The sequence below is a fragment of the Acinonyx jubatus genome, chromosome B1 (assembly GCF_027475565.1).
Source record: "Acinonyx jubatus isolate Ajub_Pintada_27869175 chromosome B1, VMU_Ajub_asm_v1.0, whole genome shotgun sequence".
NCBI classification, from domain to species: domain Eukaryota; kingdom Metazoa; phylum Chordata; class Mammalia; order Carnivora; family Felidae; genus Acinonyx; species Acinonyx jubatus.
This window is the reverse complement of record NC_069382.1, coordinates 111,397,968-111,423,394: the sequence shown is the minus strand read 5'-3', so window position 1 is coordinate 111,423,394 and position 25,427 is coordinate 111,397,968. Positions and strand designations below refer to the sequence as shown.

The 25,427-nt window shown below is 34.6% G+C and overlaps 1 protein-coding gene and 1 pseudogene across 1 annotated transcript in view; one reads left to right on the top strand and one right to left on the bottom strand.

The window, feature by feature from the left end:
• COL25A1 (collagen type XXV alpha 1 chain) overlaps nt 1-25,427 on the bottom strand; it is a 460,013-nt gene that overhangs the window by 417,489 nt on the left and 17,097 nt on the right. The gene's annotated exons all lie outside the window — the stretch shown is intronic.
• Nucleotides 19,199-19,391, top strand: LOC128314204 (40S ribosomal protein S3a-like; annotated as a pseudogene).

The following is a 25,427-nucleotide window of genomic DNA, read 5'->3' as shown; positions in this document are numbered from 1 at the left end:
CTTCAAAATATTGATGCTTTCTGACACTTTCATACATAAATGCCTCACAAAGAATACTACATCTGTTACACACTCCTACAAAATTTGCTTTGAGTTTTGGACACATCAAAGTTTCTATTCCATTCTATTTTTGTGTCTTCACTTACTTATGTAAAATGACTATTTTATAGATTTCAAGTGACAGTTCAGAATTCACAGCTGGGTTTTGAACAGAGCACACCAAGTTCCCACATTGTCTGTTCATCGAAGCTAATCTCACCTTCACCCATGTGAACTTAAAGCCTTTGGAAAGGAGCCACATGGGGAAAATATACACAAATATGAACATTTGAAGCATTCCCGTGTGTGTGTGTGTGTGTGTGTGTGTGTGTGTGTGTGTGTGCGCCTGTTGCTATAGATTCAACCTAGGCAGGAAAGCAAAGGAGTTTACCATATTGTTTTAAAGTGGCCTTACTTCTAGACCAGTGTTTGGTTGAAGTATTGTTAATATCCATGGGCCTCTGGTGGCAAAGAGGCAAGATTACTGGGAACTGAGATAGCTCCATCTGACCTCCGACTTGCCACAATCACTACCAGGAGTCTTTGGTAAGTCCCATTGAATCTTTAGGCCTAGTTTCTTCCTCTCTAAAATGAAGTGGCTCTTCTGGATCATACCAGAAGCCTCTTCCCAATCTCTATTTTGAGACGATTTTTAATATTTTACCCTTGACGTACTGGAGTCCAAGAAAATTAAGTGAGTCAAGGGAAAGTCTCCTGTGGATTATATCCAAATCCCTAACAAGAATTTAGCTAACTTGACCACAGTGACTACTTCCCCATAGCAAATATCTACATTTATCTACCTACAAAAAAAAAGGTGCTTCTTATCACTCTGTGTGAGTCGGTATTTTGCTGAGGTACATTCTTTTCACAATAGCATCTGTCTAATCAAATGAAATTCCCATTCTAATTGCTACATAAGAGATTAATCATTATATCATTCATAACATCTGTACAAATAAAATTTCTAGATATGTAAGGGGGTTGGGAAATTTTATATTTCATATATCATGTTCCCACAGCTTGTCTTCATATCGCACTTAAGAATCCAATTTGAAGATAAATTTTCACCCCCAGCCTGAAATGTAATTTTGCATAAAACCAGTTTATTATTACATCCCTTTGTAGTTCATATCTTATATTTTTAGAGTATTAACTCATTCCATGTTTGAAACAGAAAAACAATCACTGTGTTATTTACCCATGAAAGATGATAATGTACAGTTTAACATCTGGCAAGCAACAGAAAATCATGACTATCCCTCTTAATGTAGGAAGAGCCCCCATCAGGGAAGCAACTTGAACTAAAGGGAAATATCTGAATAGGAGGAAAGGGAACAAAAGGAGCAAATGAAATTTGGTAAGAGACTACTGTGTTTGAGCCTTTTCCCTAGACACATTTAGTGCTCATAACTCCATAAGGTAGGTATTATTGTCATTTATCAATGAGCAAACTAGGATCAAAGACATTGTTATTCCACAGCTAATAATGTGTTGTTGGGCTTCAGGCCCAGCTCTGTCTCCCTCCATGAGGTTACACTGCCTGCAGATTAAAGGTAACTGGACAGCATACACACTCCATAAGGAAGTGGGCATGTAGAAGAAAACGAAATGAGTTCCAGATTGAGACTTTGAAGACTGTGCACTATAGGAAAGAACTCTGAGGAGGAGTTAGGTAAGACGAGAATCAAGATTTAACAATAGTCATCAACATAAAGAAGGGAAGAGAATTTCAAAAGGTTGGCTGAAATGTTAAACATTCGGAGTTGGCTATATTTAAGGACAGATTGAATACCTGTTAATGATATCACCATTACCCTAAGTAAAACACCTGTAAATCATCACTGACGCCTTCTTCTCCCTCACCAGTTATGAACAGAGCCCAAATGAATCTTCCTTTCCATTCTCTCCACTTCCCCCAACCTCAGACCCTTATAAATTTACAGTTGAAGACTACAGTAACTTGGTCTCACAGCTTCCAGTCTGTGTCCTTGATACTTTCTAGCTTAATCTCCCTCAAACACAGTCTGACCATATTACTCCTCTGTGCAGAAATCAAAATGGTTTTCCATTAACCATACAATATTCATACTTACAGTCTTTTCCATTACCCATATGCATTCTTATATTTAACTGCTCCCCATTATGCTATGTACCTTAAAATTATATCTCAATAAGACTGGAAAAATTAAAAAAAATTTTAATGAGAGAAAAAAATAATAAATTGGTCCCCAGTATGGCCCTGGTTAATCTTATGAGCTCTATGACCATTATACTAGCTGTTTGACCGTGGGCAAGTTAGTGTACATGTGCCTCAGTTCATTATCAGTAGAACTGGAATAAATACTAGTACTTACCTAATATAATTATTTTGAGAATAAATTGAATTAAGTGTGAGTGTAAAATAAATTAAGTGTAAAACACTTGAAATAGTGGCTGTACTGTTCAATAAGTGCTCAGTAGTATTCATTTACCAATAAATATTAACCATCATTATTGTCATTTTGTTATTAATAATTTACAATAAAATTATTGTTTCTATTACCTTTTCAGCCAAATACTGTACAACACCCAAACATAAACAATAAGGAAAATAATAATAGCAGTAGAGACATCAAAATTTGAACATATATAATCTATTCATAGAGTTTTGCTTTAACCACTATACTTTAATGCCATGAGGAAGTTATCAAATTACTGCCTTTAAAATATAACTCCAAGCATGTATTTTTGCTATTTCTTCTATCTGATGGATCATCCTACTCTCAAATTATCTAATTCTTAAATATAATATTAAAAATCCAGCCCAATTACTACCTTTTTAAAGACATCTTCCCTGAGCTTCCAGCCAAAAGTTATGCTCTACCAATTTTGAATTCCATTTGTATTTTTATCTTTATTTTTTTGTAAGACGTTAATTCATTGTTACCAAGATTTGAAATTATAATATAACCCACTATATTTTCATTTATTTTAAAGCTTACAGATCACTTTCAAATACATCAATTCTTATGTTTTATTTCCCCGGCTAGGCGCTTGAGGACAGGGATGGGAGCAGAACACTTCTGAGTAACTCACACCCCCCAGTACAGTTCCTTACAAAGAGTAGATTCCTGCATATATCTCCGTGGAGGTCAGTGGTGACCCACGTATAAGCAGTTACACTGAATGACTGATAAAGAAACCAAACTAATTTTCACAATGAGAAAAATTGGTAAAGTATTTAGATAGTAAATCCTATTTCCCTTTAGGAAATAACTTTCCAATTTCAAAAGCAAAAAAATAGTTTTCATTTACAATGTCCATTGCTGCAAACTATCATCTATGTCTTCCAAATATACCGTTGATACTTCTTAATTACTAGAAAAATGGGATTTCATTGCCATAGTGACTAAAAGAAAAAGTTTGTAGACAGGAACTACAATTCTCTCCCTGACAGGAAGAAAATATTCCAGGGTGCCTGTGTGGCTCCATCAGTTAAGCATCTGACTTCAGCTCAGGTCATGATCTCACAGTTCATGAGTTAGAGTCTGTGCTGACAGCTCAGAACCTGGAGCCTGCATCAGATTCTGTGCCTCCTCTGCCCCTCCCCCCACTTGTACTGTCTCTCTCTCAAAAATAAATAAACATTTTAAAAAAATTTTTTAAGAAAATATTTCTGCATATACAAATAACCAATATTGCTTTGAACATATGTTATCTCCTCCAAAAAGTTTTACTTAAAGCTATACTATTTTTTAAATGTCTAAGGAAAAAACAGATATTAAATAGGTAGACATATTTTATAAATCATGATATATCTTTACTATGTAAATACTGAGAATGATGTTTATAAAGACTTTTAATAACATAGGAAATATTTACTAAATAATGTTAACTGAAAGAAAAATATTATCTATAGCATATGAACTCAACTACATAAAAACATTTAACATTGCTTTAAAAGGAAACACGTTAAAACATTAACAGTCATTGCCTTGGGTTGGTAGAACTCTTTCTTCTATAAATTCTTATATGCAAGCTCGTATTACCTTCATAATCTAGGGAGGAAAAAAGTCAACACTGAAAGAAAAAGATTTTCAAAATTTAATTGAAGCAGGAAGTTCTAGCCAATTCATTTCTATATCTAAATTTAATCTACAAATTATAAAGAATGATACAAATTACTGTTACTACTATAATCATTTTAAAAATAAACCAAGGGAAATTTCCTATGTAAACTAAAAGCTAATAAAAACCATAGAAATGTTTAAGCAGCCTTATTTCAAATTATAGTATTTTGAAGTATTATATGTCTTTGAGATCTAATTACCTTTAACTTCTAAAAGTCAAAAATAGCATTCTTCATGATAATACTATTTAAATAATTTTTATTAATATTACTGGTTACATGGTTTAAGACATGGTGTTCTTCCCAAGAGAGTTCAATCTGTTTCAGAACTGAGTTACAACCACATGAAATAAATAACGTTGCCAGAAGAAAAACCACATAAGAAGTCAATATACCACTCTAGAGTCCAAAGAAGAAATAAGTAAGGGTAGGATTTATCAGGAATGCTGTGTTAGGGAAGCAGGAAAGTGAAAAATAAAGCAGTGTTTGTTAAAGTAGGATCTGAGACTCATCTGTGATTGAATCACTGGGCAAACAAATAAAAACATAAAACCAGGTGGTGACTACAGTTAACAACATATTATATATTTGAAAGTCACTAAGAGACTAGATCTTAAAAGTTATCATCAGAAGAAAGGAAAATTTTAATAGCATTTATTATAGTACACAGTTTAGCGCTAGACATATTGTAAGCACTAAATAAATACTTCTTGAATTGAAATCAACTTTTAGACAAAAAGAAATTGTGTTCCCCTCTAACAGGCAGCATTTTCCCTCTTGAGCATCTCTGTAGGCATCTGCCAAGGTATTCTCATAGCAAACTGTCAACAAGGCAACAATAGTATACTCATCTAACATTTTGATATAGCAATTTAAAATATCCTTGGCCTATGTTCTTTGCCTTCTGGTCCCCTATAATAAGGCACTGTTCGTCGATGTAAGAATGAGTGGTAAGATAACATGACTTATGGTCAGCCTGATCTTGATTTCTGACCTGTTCATGTTCAGAGCATTTCTTCATCTCTCATATATATACCCACTATATTCTTAAATGTATGATATAATGCAAGCTCTAAAAATCTCCCATCTTAACCATAATCAACTTTAACTACTGAGAAAATGATGATGCTATATAATAAAGCATCATACTCTATATTTTTAACAACGGCAAGCCTGAAAGAGATGCTCGTCTCAATTCGTTAGCAAAAGTTACTGATTACAAACAAACAAACAGAGTATCCTGCAATCTGCAAAATACATATTACTTCCTTTAGAGTTTCTTTGACAAAAGAATCATAATTAAGCTCAATCTGGACAAAAACACTGAAATAAGCATATAGATATTAACATGCCCGTGGATCACACAAAGTGATTTTATAACTTTATACAAAACCATATTTTATTAGAAGGAAGGATTTTTCTGGCAATTTGTCCATCAAAACCTTTCAGACTAAGGGGAATAATTTATTTTAATTGCACATTATGAAATCCTTTACAGTGTATCGTATGGAGATCTGCCGGAGATATATTTCAAAAGAATACAATAATTTACTTTCAAGGGTAGTAATTCTTTCATTGTATTCAATACTTGTCAGGTTTTGAATATCCCCATTTATGACTTAAAGGGTGACATTGTCAGAAAGGTTCAAATACTAGTAATAAAAATAATTAAAAGATTAGAAAATAAGATTGGTATGAAAGGGAGAAAAAAACTCTTGGATATTAGAGGAAAACAGGAAAAAATTGGTAATATCCGAAGTGTATGTACAGACCTCTTAATTTCATCTAAGAAAGATCAGAAACAAGTTTATGTTACAGTGAAGAGAAATTTAGGTTGGATACTAGAAACAACTGTCTAATTTGAAGTTTCTTGGTTTCTACAATCTTTTACTGTGGAAAACTACAGATTCTGTTCTACTGAAAACTGGTATGAGGTTGATGCATCAATTGATAACTTGAACATTATTTATTTAAAAAAGCCCACTCTGGGGGCGCCTGGGTGGCACAGTCGGTTAAGCGTCCGACTTCAGCCAGGTCACAATCTCGCGGTCCGTGAGTTCGAGCCCCGCGTCAGGCTCTGGGCTGATGGCTCAGAGCCTGGAGCCTGTTTCCGATTCTGTGTCTCCCTCTCTCTCTGCCCCTCCCCCGTTCATGCTCTGTCTCTCTCTGTCCCAAAAATAAATAAACGTTGAAAAAAAAAAATTTTTTTTTAAATAAAAAAAATAAAAATAAAAAAATAAAAAAGCCCACTCTGCCTCTGGAATTTTATACTACATCATTTCCTCATTTTCTATCACTGAGCCCTATGTGCTTTACTACTTACATTTTCTAAATTCTCTTATCTCTTACTACCTTGAGAATGTATTTTGCACAGTAACATAAGAGATACTACTCTACAAAAAAAAAAAGTACACCTTAATCATTGTTTCATTAAATAAGTATTTACTGAATGTCTTTTATGGGCCAACAATAAAAACTCTTGGCATTCAAAGATGAACAAGAGAGAGTCCCTTCCCACATGTACCTTAGAATCTAATGGAACAAACCATCCAACAAGAAATAACAAGAAAGGATTATAAATGCATTTTTTAAATACTGAGTTCTATGGAATCCGACAGAAGCACATAAACAGGAGAACTTAAACTTCAGGAAGAAAGAGAAATTTAAGCTGTAACTAAGGGCTGAGGAGAGTGAAGAGCCTCCTATAATATCAAAGGCAAAGGTCCAAAGGTTGAAAAGAGCATACAACAGGAGAGAATAGAAAATACTGCACTAGATAAGGCCCACCAAACGTCTTGTTACCCACGTTCACGTTTGGATTTGTTTCAGTATTTAACAGGTTCACTTTAGAAGAAGCATTCTGGCTATGGTGTGGAAAATAGACTGGAGAAGAGCAGTAACATAGAAGGAAAAAGCAGTCAGTAGGTTGTTACCATCAGCCAAAGAAAGATACTAGTGGGCAGGACTAGAGTAGCAGTAGAAGGAGCAGAGAAAAGTACACAGACCTGAGAAATTTAGGAGGAGAACAGATAGCAGTTGGTGAATGAAAGTTATAGGGAATGCAGGGGGAGTCAAGGATAGTTCTCAAGTGACTGATCTGGACAATGACCACCATTCACTGAGAGAAGTACAGTGGAAAGAGCAAATTAGATGAGGAAAGGGGTATGATAAATTCAATCTGAACCATTTTGACTTTGAGATGTCCAACTAGAGATCAGGCCTACTGATCAAACCTTCTAAGGAGATTTCAAATGAAATTCAGCAGTGGTATTATTGGAATCACCAGGTTCACAAACATCTTCAGCAATCCCACCCATTCACAATAATGAATTCTGACTTCTACTGTTTTAGACCATATAGTTTTTGCCCCTGATGTTGGGTAATTAATTAATTTTATTTTATTGTGTAGTGATCAAAAGCACCTTTGTTGAAGGAAGTTAATGTTTTCCAACTTCGAAAGACAGTCTTGCTAAAACACAGGTTAAAAGGTATGCACCATAATTTCTAGTTAATCTATCTATAATGTCTTTTTTTAATAAAGAAAATTGAAAGCAAGTTCAGATTCAAGTCCATGAATCACAATCTTGGTCAGACATTTTTGACATTTCCAATTTTAACAATGTCACTAAGATGGAAAAATTCATGATTTAGTAAGCTGTGCAAAGCTCACTGATCATCCAGTATTTAATTAGAAAATCTTCAAGTTTTCATGGCAAACCATGAGCTATATCAGTTCAACTCTCCTACTCTAATCTATTAACCTATCTATTAAAGTTAGAGAACTGAGATACTGGAAATTATTAAGCATGGACTAAAACTTTGGACTAATGATCATATCTGCAGTAAATACTCTGAGCTAAAGGCCAAGGGACAATTTTAAACTGCACTTCTTACTTTAAGCAAACCAACTATGCTTTCTCTTTAGTATTTCTTTTCAATTAATAGTGAAATTTTCCTTACACTTTTTTTCAATTAAAATGAACTTATAATTAAGGCAATAAATGCCTATTCTTGCATGCATTTTCCTGATTTAATAACAGTATACACTAAAAAGGGGCAGAAAGTGTTTGTGTTTTATGTCATTTGAACAATACAAAGAATTGACGATAAAACAACTTCAGAATGCCAATGTCAGGATTCTTCTCCAGAATAGCCACTGTTATGGCCCTATGCTGCATTCCACCAGGCCTCCTAAATTTTACTTTCAGAATAGTTGATCTACTTTTTCTGATTATCTACCTGCTAAAAGGCTATTAAAAAGAGGCAACATTAAGAGGGTAAGCACTGAGAAAGTCAATCAAAAAAAAAAAGAAAATAAGTAAACGATGTATCAAATTTTATTGATAATACATGTTTAAAACAACAGAAACTACAATCAAGCCCTTTCCTTTCGTATTAACAATGCTTTTCTAGTCCTTCTCTTCTCCCCAGTACTTTTCAATTCCCTACCCATCTTTCCTGCTATAACCTCCAAACATTTCATTTGTCAAAGCTTTTTTTAATAGGGTCTTCTCTTCAAGAGTATAGATATAATAGTCAGGAGCTAAAACATTGAATTCCAGAATCAGAGAGAACTAGCCTCCACCTTTAAAAGTTATGTGATATGTGAAAGTTATTTAGCCTCTTGGGGGTTCATTTATCCCATCTACGAAATTGTGATAATAGGTTGTTATGCAGATTAACTGAGATAATACATGTAAAAGAGTTAAAACAATGATTGGTACATAGTATAATAAATATCAGCTGTTACTTTTTTTTATTTGCTTGGAAGGCTATGGATGAGCAGTTGAGGAAGTGGACAGGCTACAATTATTCTCTGGAAATAATGAGCTAAAGACGAATGACCTCAGAATCTACACACACAATGGAGTGGTTTGAAGAAAGAATGCCAGTATCAATCTGATGCCTTCAACACAACTTCCAGGATCCTAAAAATGCTCCATTGATCCCAAAATATACTTTCTAGATTGTTTATGTGATTGACACTAAACTTATCAAGATGAGAAGGCCAGAACAGAATGTATTAATATTCTAGGGTTGGCTTTCATAAACTGTTGCCTCCTGACCAGTCAGCATGACCTTGTCAATTTATAATGTTTATACACATCTACCATCTTTAAAAAGTATTCACTGTAGGAAGAGAGGATAAAGATTATTCTCAACCATAGGAAAAAATAAAGACAAAAACTGTGGATACAAATCTCTTTCTGTACAGTTAAATTACATCTTTCTTCCAAGCAAAAACCAAGTAGCAATTATCATTATAAAGTCAACCCATGACTTTTGTACTGTCAGCCTTTTGGGAGTCCTCTGAGAGCCTTCACTATTGCACTCCACACTTATTCTACATTATGTCTTAATTAGATTAAACTGCATCACTTGAATCTGAGATCATCCTAAATCACATAGTGAAGAAACTAATGAACCAAATGCTGAGCTACAGCTCTTAAAACCAGATGGGAAAAAAATCTAAAGAGTTTTTTGTGGGTTTGTTAAAAATGGTCAACTTCATCACCTTTCCGAATATCTTGTCAGAAACCTCTATTCATTTAGCACTACTGGTGACAAATACAACAAATTCTCGTTCCTATAGCTGGCAAAATAAGAGGGCCTAATAAATCAGATTAAAACCAAAATTTACCTGTTTTTTAAATAAAAGTTTCCAAACTCATAGTAAACAAAATCATTTTCATATTCAAAACATTAAATGTTCTTTCCTATTCAACTGTGTATATAAAGGTCCAGGGATCTAAAAAGAAAAAAAAAGTCAAAGAAACTATAAGTTTTTAACGTTCCATGTCCCTTATCAAACTAAACAAAATTCCATTGTCAGTTTTGAGCATAATAATTAAACAGTAAACATTCACTTCATTTTTTTTCCTTTAGTCATCATGGCTTTGTATATCTCCTTTATGGACAACACAGTATAAAACAGGCTAAAAAGTCTTTAATCAAATCTGACTTCATCTGAGGCTTGGATTAAGCCCATATTGTCTTTTCTTACTTATGACATCCATTCATCAGGATCATTTCATTAGTATGGAAAACATGTGCATTGTGGAAGAGATCGTTTGGGGAAAAATCTAAAACTTTAAATGTTGAACTTAATTTACCATAAAATCTGGACTGTATGTAAATCATCCCACTAAAACTCATGTTTGGACATTTTTTAAACAAAAAGTGTGATTATCTGTAATATATTACAACATTATTTTAACAAAGCATGATTATTTTCACCACAGGTAACACCATATATGTTAAGAGATTTCAGTGACCAGAAGATGTCGGCAATTATTTGAGTGTTTCCTTTGTTTTGTTTTCTTTTTAAGACACTGTTAAATAGAATGTATTTATGTACATTTAATCACAATGCTTATGTATTTTTCATGTTGTAAATTACTGCTGTTATGAGGTCAGAAAGTGGTGACCATTGTCCAAGTTTATAAAGCATATGGAACATTCATACTTGCATATATAGATCACCTCTGGAAAGATACGCAAGTAATAGGTTACTGTGACAGATGAGCAGTTTAGCCTAGCGATAGGGTGGGAAAGACTTCTCTTACCTTTTTATTCTTGTACATCAAAGGTGTAACCCAATCAAAAATAACAAAATAGTCTAAACTTAAATGTATGAAACCAAAGACATGCACAAATTTAATCCTGTTGTTTATGAAACAGCAAAAGATTACAGACCAATATGATAACCTAATATATATGAACCATAAAGTGTATTTACTAAATTGGACTACTTCCACTGCTCAGGGGGAACAAACCCACGTGTCCCAAGGCTCAGCAAAAAGCTGGCCCCACAGGTGTGCGTGGGCTCAGTAGGAGCACAACCTGCCTGACCTTTGAGATCCAAAGACTCCCCCTTTCTAAGATCACTTCATCAACCAAGAGGCTTCTCTCGATTCTAACCTTCACAGTTATCTCACTGTTGTTGCCTCTGGACCCATTCACATAAATATGTAAAGTTTTGAGGGGCAGGTCCCTCTTCTGGAGATTTCCCTGGAAGGATATAATCCAGCACTGCTTTATGATAGTTCAGGAATTTGGCGGTACTTCTCCACCCTTGAGTTTTTCCTTAAATATCTTTATTTCATATTTATACTACATGACACGAATGGTATATGTATGTGACCAAACACTTTTTGCACAAAATTATACTAGTTCATTTACTCAATAAATATTTATTGAGATGCTGCCATGTGTCAGACCCTGTGTTAGTCACTGAAAAATCTAGGGTATATAATTTTTTCAATAAAAACTAGAATTTAAAGACTATAATTATCTAAGACTTAGCCAGTACAATTATTATATTCCATTTATTAAATACCTTCCTATGTGGCAGCATTATACTGGATGGCTACTGTACATTGTTTCTAATTCTTCATGGATATTAATATTTTTATTTTATGGATGAGAAAACCAAGGCTAAAACGATTTAAGTAATTTGCTCAAGGCCAAACACTTGGTAAGTAGCAGAGCAAGAATTAGGACCAGTTTATCTAGTTCCAAGCCTGAATTCTTCCCACTGACTACACCACAGCTATCTCAGTGGAAAATAACATTTTCTTTTTGTATTTAGAACACGGTGTTATTTTTCTTTCTATTCTTATTTTTACTCAAAAAGACTTAAATTTAAAATTCCTAATAATGTAAAAAAAAGCAAAGCTAAAACATAATTTTAATGAAGACAAGTAAAATAATGTTGACTGTTAAAAGAAGTTGGGAGAGAAAATGCCAAAGTTACAGTGTACTAAATCCTATTTTACCTAGCTGAAAATGATATTTTTATTTCCCCTGGTCTTCTTTTCTCTTTGGCCTTCAGTAAGTGGCTATTAAACAGAATAGTCTTTCCCTTTAGTCTTTCCTAAAATAAATTAGGTGAATATAGCTCTTTTACTTATGTGATGAAGCACCCCCAGGAGACCAACTATGTCAACTTCTACCTTGTCCTCACAGTAATGTGAAAATCCCATCTACCATCTTGGATTTGGTCTTCAGAGGCCTACATTTTCAAAGCCTTTGTAATTCATTATATTAAATATTATTGAGTACCAGTTACATGCTATGAACTATGCAGAAGAGAAATTTGACCAGCACCTTTCAAGGGAGTTCTTTATATAAAAAACTTCAACTCTGGACATCATAGTTATTTTTCATACTAGTGAGTTCCTTTTTATTTCAAATTTCAAGATGGGGTTGAGAACTTGGGAGTAAATATATAACTTTTACAGCATTCATGCTAAACTTTTTCAAAGAATTAGCAGGGAAAGGAATCCCAAATCTTCCAAAATTCAACATTCTCATTGTAAATGCTTTTTTCAGGAAATTCTGACTCATGTTGTCATGCGGTGTATTTTTGTAAATTTTTGAACAGTTAAGAATAAAGAAGTTTATTTCCATATGCAACACAATAAAATTATGCAGGGTGGTGAAGTTTTTCATTAATATGTGCAAAAGTGTGAAAATAAACTACCACTTTCTACATGCCACTTTTAAAATATACCAAATTGTCACTGCCTTTACATGGCCAAATTTTAAAGCAATTTAAAAGCCATATAAGGTCAAATTTGGCCATGTAAGGCCATTTACTTTGGAAATCATTTAATCCAACTCCATTAAAGGATATAGAAGGAGGCAAACCATAAGAGACTCTTAAATACTGAGAACAAACTGAGGGTTGATGGGGAGTGCGAGAGAGGGAAAGTGGTTGATGGACATTGAGGAGGGCCCCTGTTGGGATGAGCACTGGGTGTTGCATGGAAACCAATTTGACAATAAATTATACACACACACACACACACACATATACATATAGGATATAGAAACAGAGGTAATTAAGAGAGTATTATCTAGGATTAATCAAATAATCACCTCTATAATATGAGTTCATTGATATTTGTATTTACTTTCCAACTCTTCATTAAGTTCTTTGAAAGCAGAGTTTTTCTATCAAATGCATACTGAGTATGAACTGTGAGGGAGCCACTGGGTAGACTAGATAGGCCCAGAAATAAATAACTGAGATTTGAAGAGGTTATTACTATGAGAATGATCTATCAAGCCCTCATGGAGCTTCTAACTGGGCCTAGAGCCTTATCATCTGGACTGATACTTGAGTGGTTCTCGAAGGAAGGGTGGGCACTTGCCAGGCAGAGAACAAGAGTAGAGAACATTCCAGGCAAGGACACAAAGTAGAAACCCAGCTAAGAGCCACACAGAGCATTATACGGTCCTGTGGAAGGACCCAATCAGCAGTGAACTACATCAGTAAATTAGGCTGTTAAATAATCATTAATATATAGAAAATTAATGCTACCTTTGTATTTCTTTCTTGCTAGAAGATAATAAATGCCAAGTTGTCAAAACAATGTTTTTATATAACTATTACTTCTTAATAGATATAATTAGTTGGTCACAAGCAATTATGTCTGCCCAAGAGTTTCCAATATTATTTCAAGTACTACAGACAATCTTTCTCATGTATCAACAATCCTATTTTAAGGAAATCGTCACTGTGTATATCAGAAGACCTATACTAAGAATCAGAAAAAAGAAAAGGCTGACACCTCTTTCTTAGGCAAGTGGCATTACCACTGGGCCTCAGTTTTCTTATATGAAAATAATGATAGTCACTGTTGTATCTGCTGTCCAGGTTGCTATAGAGATCATATAGTTAATGATATAGTTAATGTGAGATCAATTATAAACCTAAAAATTCTAATTTTAGTTATACACACATACATATAAATAAATAAACTAAAGAATTTTCAAAGAGCATTTCTTCAATACATAGGAAAAAGCAGCATTACCCGTGCTGATTCAAAGGGGCACATGCATCCTCAATGTTTATAGCAGTATTACCAACAAGAGCTAAATTATGGAAAGAACCAAATGTCCATCAACTGATGAATGGATAAAGAAGATGTGGTTTATATATACAATGGAATACTAGTCGGCAATTAAAAAGAATGAAATCTTGCCATTTGCAACTACTTGAATGGAACTAGAGGGTATTATGCTAAGTGAAATAAGTCAGTCAGAGAAAGACAAATATCACATGATTTCACTCATATGTGGAATTTAAAAAACACAACAGAGGAACACAGGGGAAGGGAAGGAAAAATAAGATAAAAACAGAGAAGGAGGCAAATCATAAGACACTGTTAAGTACAGAGAAGAAACTGAAGGTTGCTATATGGGAGATGGGTGAGGGGATGGGTTAAATGCATGATGGGCATTAATTAAGGAGGGCATTAAGGATGAGCACTGGGTGTCATATGTAAGCGATGAATCACTGAGTTCTACTCCTGAAGCCAAGACTACACTGTGTGTTAACTAACTTGAATTTAAATAAATAAATAAATAAATAAATAAATAAATAAATAGCAGCATTACCTGACACACAGATCTGAATCCTCTCTCCTCTGAATTCATAGCACCTACAATCAGTACCACTCACTTTAAAAATCAATCATCATGTATATGTTAACTAACTTGGATGTAAAGTAAAAAATTAATTAATTAATTTTAAAAGATCAATCATTGTGTATTATGTTTCATTATATATACACGGCATGATCCCAAATTTTTCAAGGCATCTTTTATTTTCCTATCAGTTGTTTTATTTTTTTATTTTAAAAATTCTTAATAATCAAAATTCAATTCAAAATCTACTTCTATGATTTTCTAATTAAGAAATCCTAATTTTCTATGTACAGATTACTTTCATCTCAAATTTCCAATTTTGGATATAACAAAAAGAAATTAAAAGAAAAATAGATAATTTAATAAGATTCTAATAAATTAACAGCTACTTTCTTTAGCTTTAGTCTGGTTTACAAAGGAAGAAATCATTTCTACAGATTAGTTGACAACTATGGAAAACAGATAATTATCTTCCATACAACAAACACATATAAAGATTCTTTCAGCAAGTATTTTATATTAATATTATTAAATACATAGAAAATATGCCAAAATGACCTAGGGGAATGAGGCAATCTCTTAAAAATGCTACAAATTATCTTACCAGTTAATTTTTGCTAAAATATTCAGAGAAATATATAAAACCATCTCTTCCTTGTTAGAATTAAATTAAGTACTTAAGGTTCTTGAAACTATTAATGGGAAAATCATATTCTATATATAACCAGAAAATAATTACTAAATTCAGCAAGTAAAACTGGTATAATGACTATTTAAGTAGGTTAGTGCAGAACACATGGCTATAATACGAATTGTCTAGGAACATTAAATTGTATATCTTTTTATATAACACAGAGATAATTAACTTTCTCTATGAAAAATTTCAGTATGTGTTAGCACAGTAAAAACCATTGATATCTCGTACCACAAATAATTGAGACCCAGAGTTATTGGTTGTTGAACTTTCCTTTGATTGTGTTTAACATAGAAAATTAGTTTTTACACAGAAGGTACATGTATATACAATGGCCCTTTTTATGGAGCCAATGTTTTACTAAATCCCCTTTTTGTCATTCTACAAAAGGACAGTCTTAGCCTACCAACAAAACAGCTGAAAAGAACAGTAACAATGAGTAAATTTCCTCCCACTGGGTCTATAAAAAGTGTACATTCCCATCATGAAGAAAGCGTGCATGCAGCATGGTTGAGAAGCAAGTACTGGAACTATTGTGTATTGTGTATATCTCAAGTAGAGAAAAACATCTGTCCTTTTGCCCTGAAAAGGGACCCCCTGTGAGCCTCTTCTCATGGACCATTATAGTTTCCTTCAACCCTGACACTGCACAGGCTTTGAACTGATGGCTGTCTGTCACAAAAAGTTCATCTCAAGCCACTTTTCCTGAGAGGTTTCATAGGGTTTAGACTGAGGTGACCAACCATGGCTTAACAAAAAGATTAGTGTGTCTGGGCACAAAGCAAGACACAGAGATATGAGTGACCCTCTTTGTAACATCTTGCCACACAGAATAAAGAACAGTGAATGTAGTCAACTATAGAATATGCAGAGATGCCCGAGGGAGAAGAAAAGAGGACTGGAGAGGGAATCTGTCTTCACTTGGAACAAGTGCTCTTTAATGCCAACAGGCATTTCCCAAAGAGTTTTAATGATTCTGTCTCCCTCACCCTTTATACAAGAAATATTAATAGAAATGACAATTTCTATTCAACCCAAGACAAAAGTAAGAATAGAATGCAATGTTAGGTTTCTCTCTTTGTAAAGTTTTTTAAGAAGGCAATCACTTGGTAGAGTTATAGAACTATAACGGGCCATAAGGGTTATCTACGTAGCACACTGATGCCAAAGGTAAAAGCCTTCCTACAAAGTCTTTGACAGGACATTGTGTGAACATTTTCCTTCCTTTCAAACTCCCTCCACTAGCAAACACCTATGCATTGTTAAACTCAAAGTTAATTCCTCCCATAAAGTCTTCCCTAGATGACTCTTCTCCACACAGACTGCTCTCAGAGAACTGATAACATTTAATTATGCTTATTACATGTGTGTTTCCTCTTACTAGATGATAAGCTCTCAAGGATAAAGATTACATCATATTATTTCGTTCACCTAACAAAGTTTGACACATAATAGGCATTTCATAATTACCATACTGTAATTCTTGAACTCTCCCAATGATAAGAAGCCCATCACATCAAAATGAAGCCATTTTTAAACAATCTTGCTGTTGAGCAGGATGAAGGGCAGGGGTCAGTGAAATGCAAAGATTTGTTCCCTGTTAATTTTTCCTTCCTGGATCCAAGTTCTACCCTGTAGTTTTAAGTATAAATGGTCCACTACACATTTGAAGACTACCACCTTGCTTTCCTTAACGTCACTACCACCATCTCTAGCTCTTGCCTTTTCAAGCTAAATGCTCCCATTTTCTTCTGCTACTATTCCTACAAGACAAATGTCAGATGCTTTTCATCCTCATCACAATCCTCTAGAAGTGCTCTAGTTTGTCAATATTTCCTTTAAAGCTCACTAAAATACTGCATGCATGTGTTCACACTGTGCATCACATATTAGAACTACTACCTACTTTTTTCCAGACACAGTACTGTTCTACAGTAGATGGCCCCCTTAGCCGCCTGGAGCCTGCTTCGGATTCTGTGTCTCCCCTTCTCTCTGCCTCTTCTCTGCTTGTTCTCTCTCTCTCTCTCTCTCTCTCTCTCTCTCTCTCAAAAATAAATAAGCATTGAAAAAATTAAAAAAGAATTTTTAAAAATGTCTCTTCTCAAATTATCTAGCAATCTATTTGGACTTCTGCATGTAAATATAACAAAAAAATGTCCCAAGAAAATCTGTTTTTTTATATACTTCAAACAACAAATAAGAGTCTTGGTTGAAATATTAGTGCGTAGATCACAGAGAAATTTTATCCAATAGCAAATATGTGGGAATCGTTCAGAGAACTTAGATTATACAGCATTTCCACCTATGTGATTCTGCTTCTACGGTCCAATATCTGAGTTTTCTGGCCCAATTAATACATTTTATTACTACTATGTTACACCATGACCTGCATGTGAATATTCTTTCTCATTTCTAGAACTGGAATATATTCTATCATGTTGATGAACCTGAATTGAATCAGCACATCAGTTCAAACCCAGCAGTATAATTTACTTCCCAGTCAGCATGCAAATATGTTTATATGCTCTATAAGTGTTCAATGATTATATCCTTTATCTAGCATTCATTACTTCTTATATGTTGAAATAGTATATGAAAATAAATATTTGGCAGTTTATCAAGAGAAAAAACTGAATGCCTTTAGCTACTAATTTTTATTGAATTTAGTCCTATAATTCCTTGGGGAATATTTTCTATGTTTTTCCTACAAAATTATATTTTAGAGCTGAATGGTCATTTACCAGCTCCTATAGTATTCTGAAGAACTAAATATACTTACTACCAAATATATGAGAAACATATTTTTTGAAAATTTACAATATGCCACACTAAGTACTTAGGTCTGGCTGAATTATGAGAATTGCCTTCTGTAATTATGTAGTTAAATAAGAATATTGTTCCCATGGAACATTTTTCAGTTTCAATTCTTCTCGTAAAGAGTTTGGTGACTTGGATATGATGATCACTTCCCTTGAAGAACTCTCTCAACAAATGATTTTCTTAAGAAAGTAAACTAATCCTTCAATTTGCTACAACTTGTTTAATATTCAATTTCAAATTCTGCCTTAATTATAGCAATAAGATTTTCATAGTCTAGGATCAAGGAATGCAACAGCCATTAAGAAAGTAATTTTATGATTATTTTTAAATGTACCTCTTTCATAATTAGAAGCAAACTATGAGTTCTTGAAAAGTATGAAGTGTATAAAAGCAAATAATCATATAAAAGGTATTCTATAATACATGTTTTCTTCAGTCCAGACCAGTTCTTAAAATCCTGCAAATAAGAATACAAACATGAATAGTCTACTCTAATAAATCCTAATCTAATGATCCTAAAGGTACCGAAAGATGGGGCAGGCTCCAGGAGCTAATAAAGGTTTTCCACTATCTCATGAGGAAGCTAGAGCTCCTAGAGTTCTTCCACCAGCTGATCTGCAATCCCCAGTTTCAGAGAAGTCTTCAGACTGGAGTAGTGCAAAAACACTCCAGCATTTGATGATGACACTTTTAATGGCTTTAATAGTAATCACACTGAGATTCAAGTATTTGCCTTGGTCTTAAACTGGTGTCTTTCACACAAATGAATGCTAACCGTCTGGGTTTGCTATAGGATGAAAGAAAACATAAAAAGTATTCAGCACTTCAACAGAACTGATCAAGGAAGATGAAAAACATAAGCAAATTTTGAATATTCCCTTTTCTTCACCAAAGTATATTCCCATATGTTTAAAAGAGGTTTTAAGATGAGAAAGAACCCAGTGTCCATCCACTGAGAGTATTTTTTTAATTACACATCCATTTAATGAAATTCTATTCAGCTGCTAAAGTAACAAAAAATGAGACAGTATCATCTTGCCAAAATTTTTAAACTGAATTTACAAGAAACACACCCTATTGGTTCTCTGAGCAACACCATGGTGGTTAGCAAGAACAAGTGCTTTACAAAAGGCAGCAAAGGGAGCCAAGAAGAAAGTGGTTGATACATTTTCTAAGAAAGATTGGTATTATGGGAAAGCAATAGCTATGTTCAATATAAGAAATATTGGAAAAATACTAGTCACAGTAACTCAAGGAACCCTAAATATATCTGGTGTCCTCAAGGATTGATTATTAAGCATGCAACCAAGCAACTACAGAGTATGAATTGACTTTGTCATGCTCTGAAAATTGCTATCTTGAACAAATTCCTGACATTAGCTTATTATATTTTTTAAATTTCTCTCTTTTCCAAAAATGATAAAGAAAACCTAGATTCCAAATAAATAAGGTACTTTAAGAAGTGGGAAGGATGGGAAGACCATCTTCAAAGTTGGCCCCAAAGTAAGAAACTCTAAGTTTGCAAGGAATGACTAGCACTCCACCTCTCAAGCTGCTTTTACAATGTGTAGGTGGCCAGATGGTCCATTCTAGAAAGCATGTGATTATGAGCTGGTTGTGACCTAAAGGGACAACTTAAAGGTGGGTTTACTACCAATAATCTGTTCAAAATCATATTTTACAAGCAGGAAGTTCAACAGCATTCAAGAACGGAAAAAGCCACTTCTAAGTTCTTAAATGGTTATATAATGGTTATTAATCCAGTTATTACCCCCCAAAAAGAAACTGGTTTAAAAGACTATATCCAGCTAATTAATAAGGAGTACCACTAATGTAAAGAGAACTCCAGAGGGTGTTTTTTTCTTTTAAGACTATAGCTTTATTTTACAGCAATAAAAGCAGTTTGCTAAATCACACTACTAAACTTTCTTCCTTAGAAACACCTCACTTCTTTGAAAACCCTTAAAACAGGGATTGTTCTTTCTAAGTTACAGTCAAATCCACTGTCATTAATATTATCATAAATTCTCCCAGTTGAGCTTATGGGTTATGTCAATATGCCATCTTGCAGGCAGCAGAAAACCAACCAAATGGGGAAATTGACAAATCACACACACAGTTAAATCATATTTTGCTTCATGTTTTTAAAACTAGTTCATCTCTCAGTGAAATCGTGTTTTTATGTGAACACTAAAGTTCAAACTAAGCAATTCTTCAGCTACTCCAAAAAATACAGTAGAATGTTGATGAATTTCTGGCTAGGTTTTAAATCCAGCTCCCCAAAGAATAAGGGCAACAGAAACCAAAGTTTCTGAGAAGCCTTCAGGACAAAGCTTCAATAATACAATAAGTGTTTTAAGAATGATTATTATAATTATAATACTCTTTTGTACTTAGGAGACTACCATAGTTTTTCCCTCTATAGCACAAAAACTGAACCAGGAGCCAGAAGTGGGAAAAAAAAATTAAAGTTCATTCATTAAATGAAAGGAAAAAAAAAAAAGATTGTGAAAACATGGTCCACCAAAACATTACTGATTTGAGCTAAAGAGTGAAAAAATTAACAGACTTTGAAGGAATTCTGAAAAGAGTTCACTTAAGTATTTATTAGAATCAAGAAAAGTTTAGGGGGCACCTGGGTGGCTCAGTCGGTTAAGCATCCGACTTCGGCTCAGGTCATGATCTCGTGGTTCGTGAGTTCGAGCCCCGCGTCAGGCTCTGTGCTGACCGCTCAGAGCCTGGAGCCTGTTTCAGATTCTGTGTCTCCCTCTCTCTGACCCTCCCCCATTCATGCTCTGTCTCTCCCTGTCTCAAAAATAAATAAATATTTTTTAAAAAAATTTTTTTAAATAAAAAAAAAATCAAGAAAAGTTTACAATATTCTTAAACATCATTTGCTAATTCCTTATCCTACCCTTTTTTTATTTAAATGTTTATTTGTTTATTTTGTGAGAGAGAAAGGGGGGCAAAGAGAGAGGGAGAGAGAGAATCCTAAGCAGGCTCCATGCTGTCAGCACACAGCCCAAAGCAGGGCTTGAAATCACAAACTGTGAGATCATGACCTGAGCAGCAATCAAGAGTTGGTTGCTTAACTGACTGAGCCACCCAGGATACTTATCTTATACTATCTTTCTATTGCATCCCATCAAGAGCTCCCTACAAGGTCAGTGAGAGTGCTAACAGATCAGCACTTTGATTCACTCTCTAATGTGCAATTTGACTATAAGCATTATGGGTGTACAAATGTTTATACAACATTTGAATCACCAATTCCACCTGTAAGTAACTATCAGCAGCACACACAAAGACTTATATATTAGAGTATTCACTGCAAAGTTATTTATTAAGGCACTGAAAATAATCTTGAGGTATAAAAAGAGAAATTATTAAATTATAAGAAATCCATATGAATATCATACAGATAACATGACTCACAATGAATGTATACTACCTTTATCAGAAATTATTTTTTCTACTTTCATAAGAAAAAATTTTCTAAGCTTCCTGTATTCCAGATTTACCTTTGAAGTCTTGAGGATATTCATTTTACCTATATATTATTAGGTCACTTGATGCAGACTTTACATAAAAGGCTTTGATGTAGACCATAGGAGCACCGAGGTAGTTCAGTCAGTTAAGCATCTAACTTCAACTCAGTCATGATCTCGTGGTCCATGACTTTGGGCCCCACTTTGGGCTCTGTGATGACAGCTCAGAGCCTGGAGTCTGCTTCAAATGCTGTGTCTCCCTCTCTCTCTGCCCCTCTCCCACTCACGCTCTGTCTGTCTCTCTCTTTCTATCAAAAATAAAGAAACATTGGAGCCTGCTTTGGATTCTGTGTCTCCCTCTTTCTCTGCCCCTCCCCTACTCACTTTGTCTCTCTCTCTCTCTCTCTCTCAGAAATAAACATTTTTTAGAAAAAGGATTTGATATACCTTAAATATTTATTGTAACTAATTATGTCTAGTTACTATTTAAGTTCTATTATGATTGCTCTATCCATGGTAGATCATCAAAGAAACAAAGAGTAAAGATCATATTTTTAAGGAAATAAAAATATAATATTGTTAATCAACATAATGATAGTCTGCAAACCCTGAAATGTGTCAGAAAGAAAACTAAACAGCATTAATGAGGCAGAATAAGTGTATTGAAAAGGAAAACATTTATATAAAATATAAGTACTTCAATTTTTCTCCAAAAATGAGAAGAGGAAATTTGTGTGTGACTGAACTAGGTAGCTGCTATCATAAAGTCTGGCCCATAGACCAGACTAAATAACACACAAAGATTTGCTTTGTTTGGCAAAGTGCTTTTAAAAAATACATTTAAATGCTTTATCTGGCTCTTAACACTCCAATCTGATGATAGAATATTCTAGTCTAACAAACTTCACACAATTGTATTACTTGCCTGGCATTCTAATTTGCCTTCCAGTTTAAAGTCCTACCTGGAGTAACCCCAATTACACGATGTTTTGTTCTCCTTCTTTTCCTCCACCTCCTTTCTATACATCCCTCAAACCCTACTCCCGCAACTTGGAAACCACTTTCCTAATTAACGTTGGCCGATCTCAGCTAAAGTTCTGAAAACTTCCAAGCAGTTCCTCTGTATTTCACCCTTGTACCTCAACCCACATAGAACAATTTACTTTTAGCCATACTATTTTATCTAAAAGAAATAAAGTGTTCCATGACCAAACAAGTTTATAAAACATGATACATTATAGTCCCCATTTTAGAGATTCACAATATACAAATTCTACAGTGAATAAATCTTTTATTTGTTTAGCCCAGTGTGTATCTGATTTGTCTTGAAAACGTTCTTCCTCAGGAAATTTGTTAACGTGAAAAAGAAATGGTGTTTCAGGAATACAGTTGGACAAACTCAATACAACGAAGGCCGCGAGTGGATGGATCGCTGGTAGAAACACTTGAAAGGTGTTCAGAAATAGACTGATGGCAACTAAAGTGAAAGGCACTGGGCTCTGAATGCACTTTGTCATGCTCAGACATTTCAGTTCAGAATCAAGGAAAAACACTGTTGGTCAGTTTATCAAGTTTCTAAATCATATTAAGCCAAGAGGAGTTGGAAATTTATTTTAAAAAATCATTAGCCTAACAAATCCTGCTAAGGTGGGAGCTGGGTTTTGTGAAAATAAACATACGGTCTTGATTTGCTTCCCTCTTCCAAAAAAAAAAAAAAGTACCATAAAAGGGAGAAAGGACTTAACAGCAGCGTACATAAAAAATAAAGTTTTTATCAATGTTAAATGCAGTATTGGTAAATTCAATTATGGGACCAGCAAGAAAATTATTATAATTTTAGGCTGTATTAGTTGGCAGGATAGTATCTAGAACAAGGGAAGTTTTCCTCTCTTCCCCTCTTGTATTTGCCAGTCAGGACCTATCAGAGTTTCATTCAAATCCGTTTTCAACACTTTAAGAATGAAGTAGACGAACTGGAATACCTGAATGAGCTAAGGGCATTTATTCCAAAAAATGAAAATATTAATGGGAAATACAGTAAATGATTTCAAATATTGGAAAAGTTGTCATAGTACAGAGGTATTCAATATATTTTTTATGATGGAGAGTGAGGATGGTATACAAAATAAAATGGTGGATGCTCATAAAGAGATAAATTTCAACATGAGCTTTTTAACCAGCCAGTCTGAAGACTGAATGGTCTATTCAAGAGGTAATCCTAAATTGAATAAACATTTAGCCAAGAACACACTAAGGGAATTCAAGCACCTGAGGCAATGTAAGTCTAGCTAACCTTTAAAGGCCCTCCCAACACTGAATACAATCAGAGGCAGCATTACCATTTGGAGAGAACATTACCCCAAACAATGCAATATACTCTGTATGGAAACAAGACTATCAAAACCAGTGGGTGCTAGAAGCTGAGTTAGGAGAGCTAATTGTTCCATTTTTAGGATTCTGCAAGCCCATTGTTAAACACAGTTATTGTTAAAATTTTAATTATATACACTTACAATAAAATAAACTGTATTAAAGCAAAGTTAATAAACACTCAAACTTATCACTTCCTAATGTCACTTTGTTAACTTGCAATCAACCTTGGTAGGACACTTACACCCCAAAAATCTGCAATTGCCACAAATCAGGACTTTTTTTGAGAGTAGTTGTTAAAGATTTGTCATCAGCACACCACATCAGTAACATATGTAGTCAACAAGTATTTATTACACTCCCTCAAATACAGCTTGAGGTTGTGTGGACTAGAAGTAGAAATCAAAGGAATCTTCCTCAGGAAACAGGAGAACAAGAAATAAGAAGGTACATCTAAACCTTCAAAAGTGATTTGCTTTCTCAATGAATAGAATGTGTTACATTTGTACAACAGAGTTACTCTACAGCCTTCAAAAACAATGATGTGAATCAATCTGTGTAGGAAAGGCAAGCAACCAGTAACACTGGATTCCTGCAGAGAGAGGGGATGCTGTGCACCATTTTTAATTTAAATGCTTGCATTTCTTGCCCTGGGTATTATTTTAAGAATAGTAACAACAATGGTGAAATCAAACACAAAGAAAGGGGTTGACCTTGAGCAATAACTGGACCAGAAGGCAACAAGCAGCAGCAGAAAGACAGCAGAGGAATGCAGCCTTGACAAAGGCAGCAGAAGCAGAGATAAAATTCTTAAGCCCAGAGAGCACTGCCCTGGATGCCTTCTGCTGAGGGGAAAAGAACTATCCTTAAAGTTCTGATCACCCTCCTTCCCTGTTCTTGCAGGGGAGCCTGCAGAGCTCTTGCTAGTCCTGCCTTCCTTATTCACTGGGCATCTTTTAAAAGAAAGGTACTCAAGTAGGGGTGATTTTGACACCTAAGGGACATTTGGTAATGTTGGACACATTTCTGGGTGTAGAATAAAAGGGGTGCAACTGGCATCTAATGTGTAAAAGCCAATCAAGGATGCTGCTAAACATCCTACAATGCACAGAACAGCCTCCCACAATAAAGAATTACCCAGTCCAAGGGTGCCTCAGTGGCTCAGCCGGTTGGGCATCCAACTTTGGCTCAGGTCATGATCTCATGGTTTGTGGGTTCGAGCCCTGTGTTGGGCTCTGTGCTGACAGCTCGGGGTCTGGAGCCTGCTTCAGATTCTGTCTCCTTCTCTCTCTCTCTCTGCCCCTCCCCTGCTTGCACTCTGTCTCTCTCTGTCTCTCAAAAATAAAAAAAATTTTTAAAAATTTTAACAAATTTAAAGAAGTATCCAGTCCAGAATGTCAATAGTGACAAAGTTGAGAATCCCTGTACCACTATTGCTTAAGGCCACCTGAGTGGATCTCTATTCTTT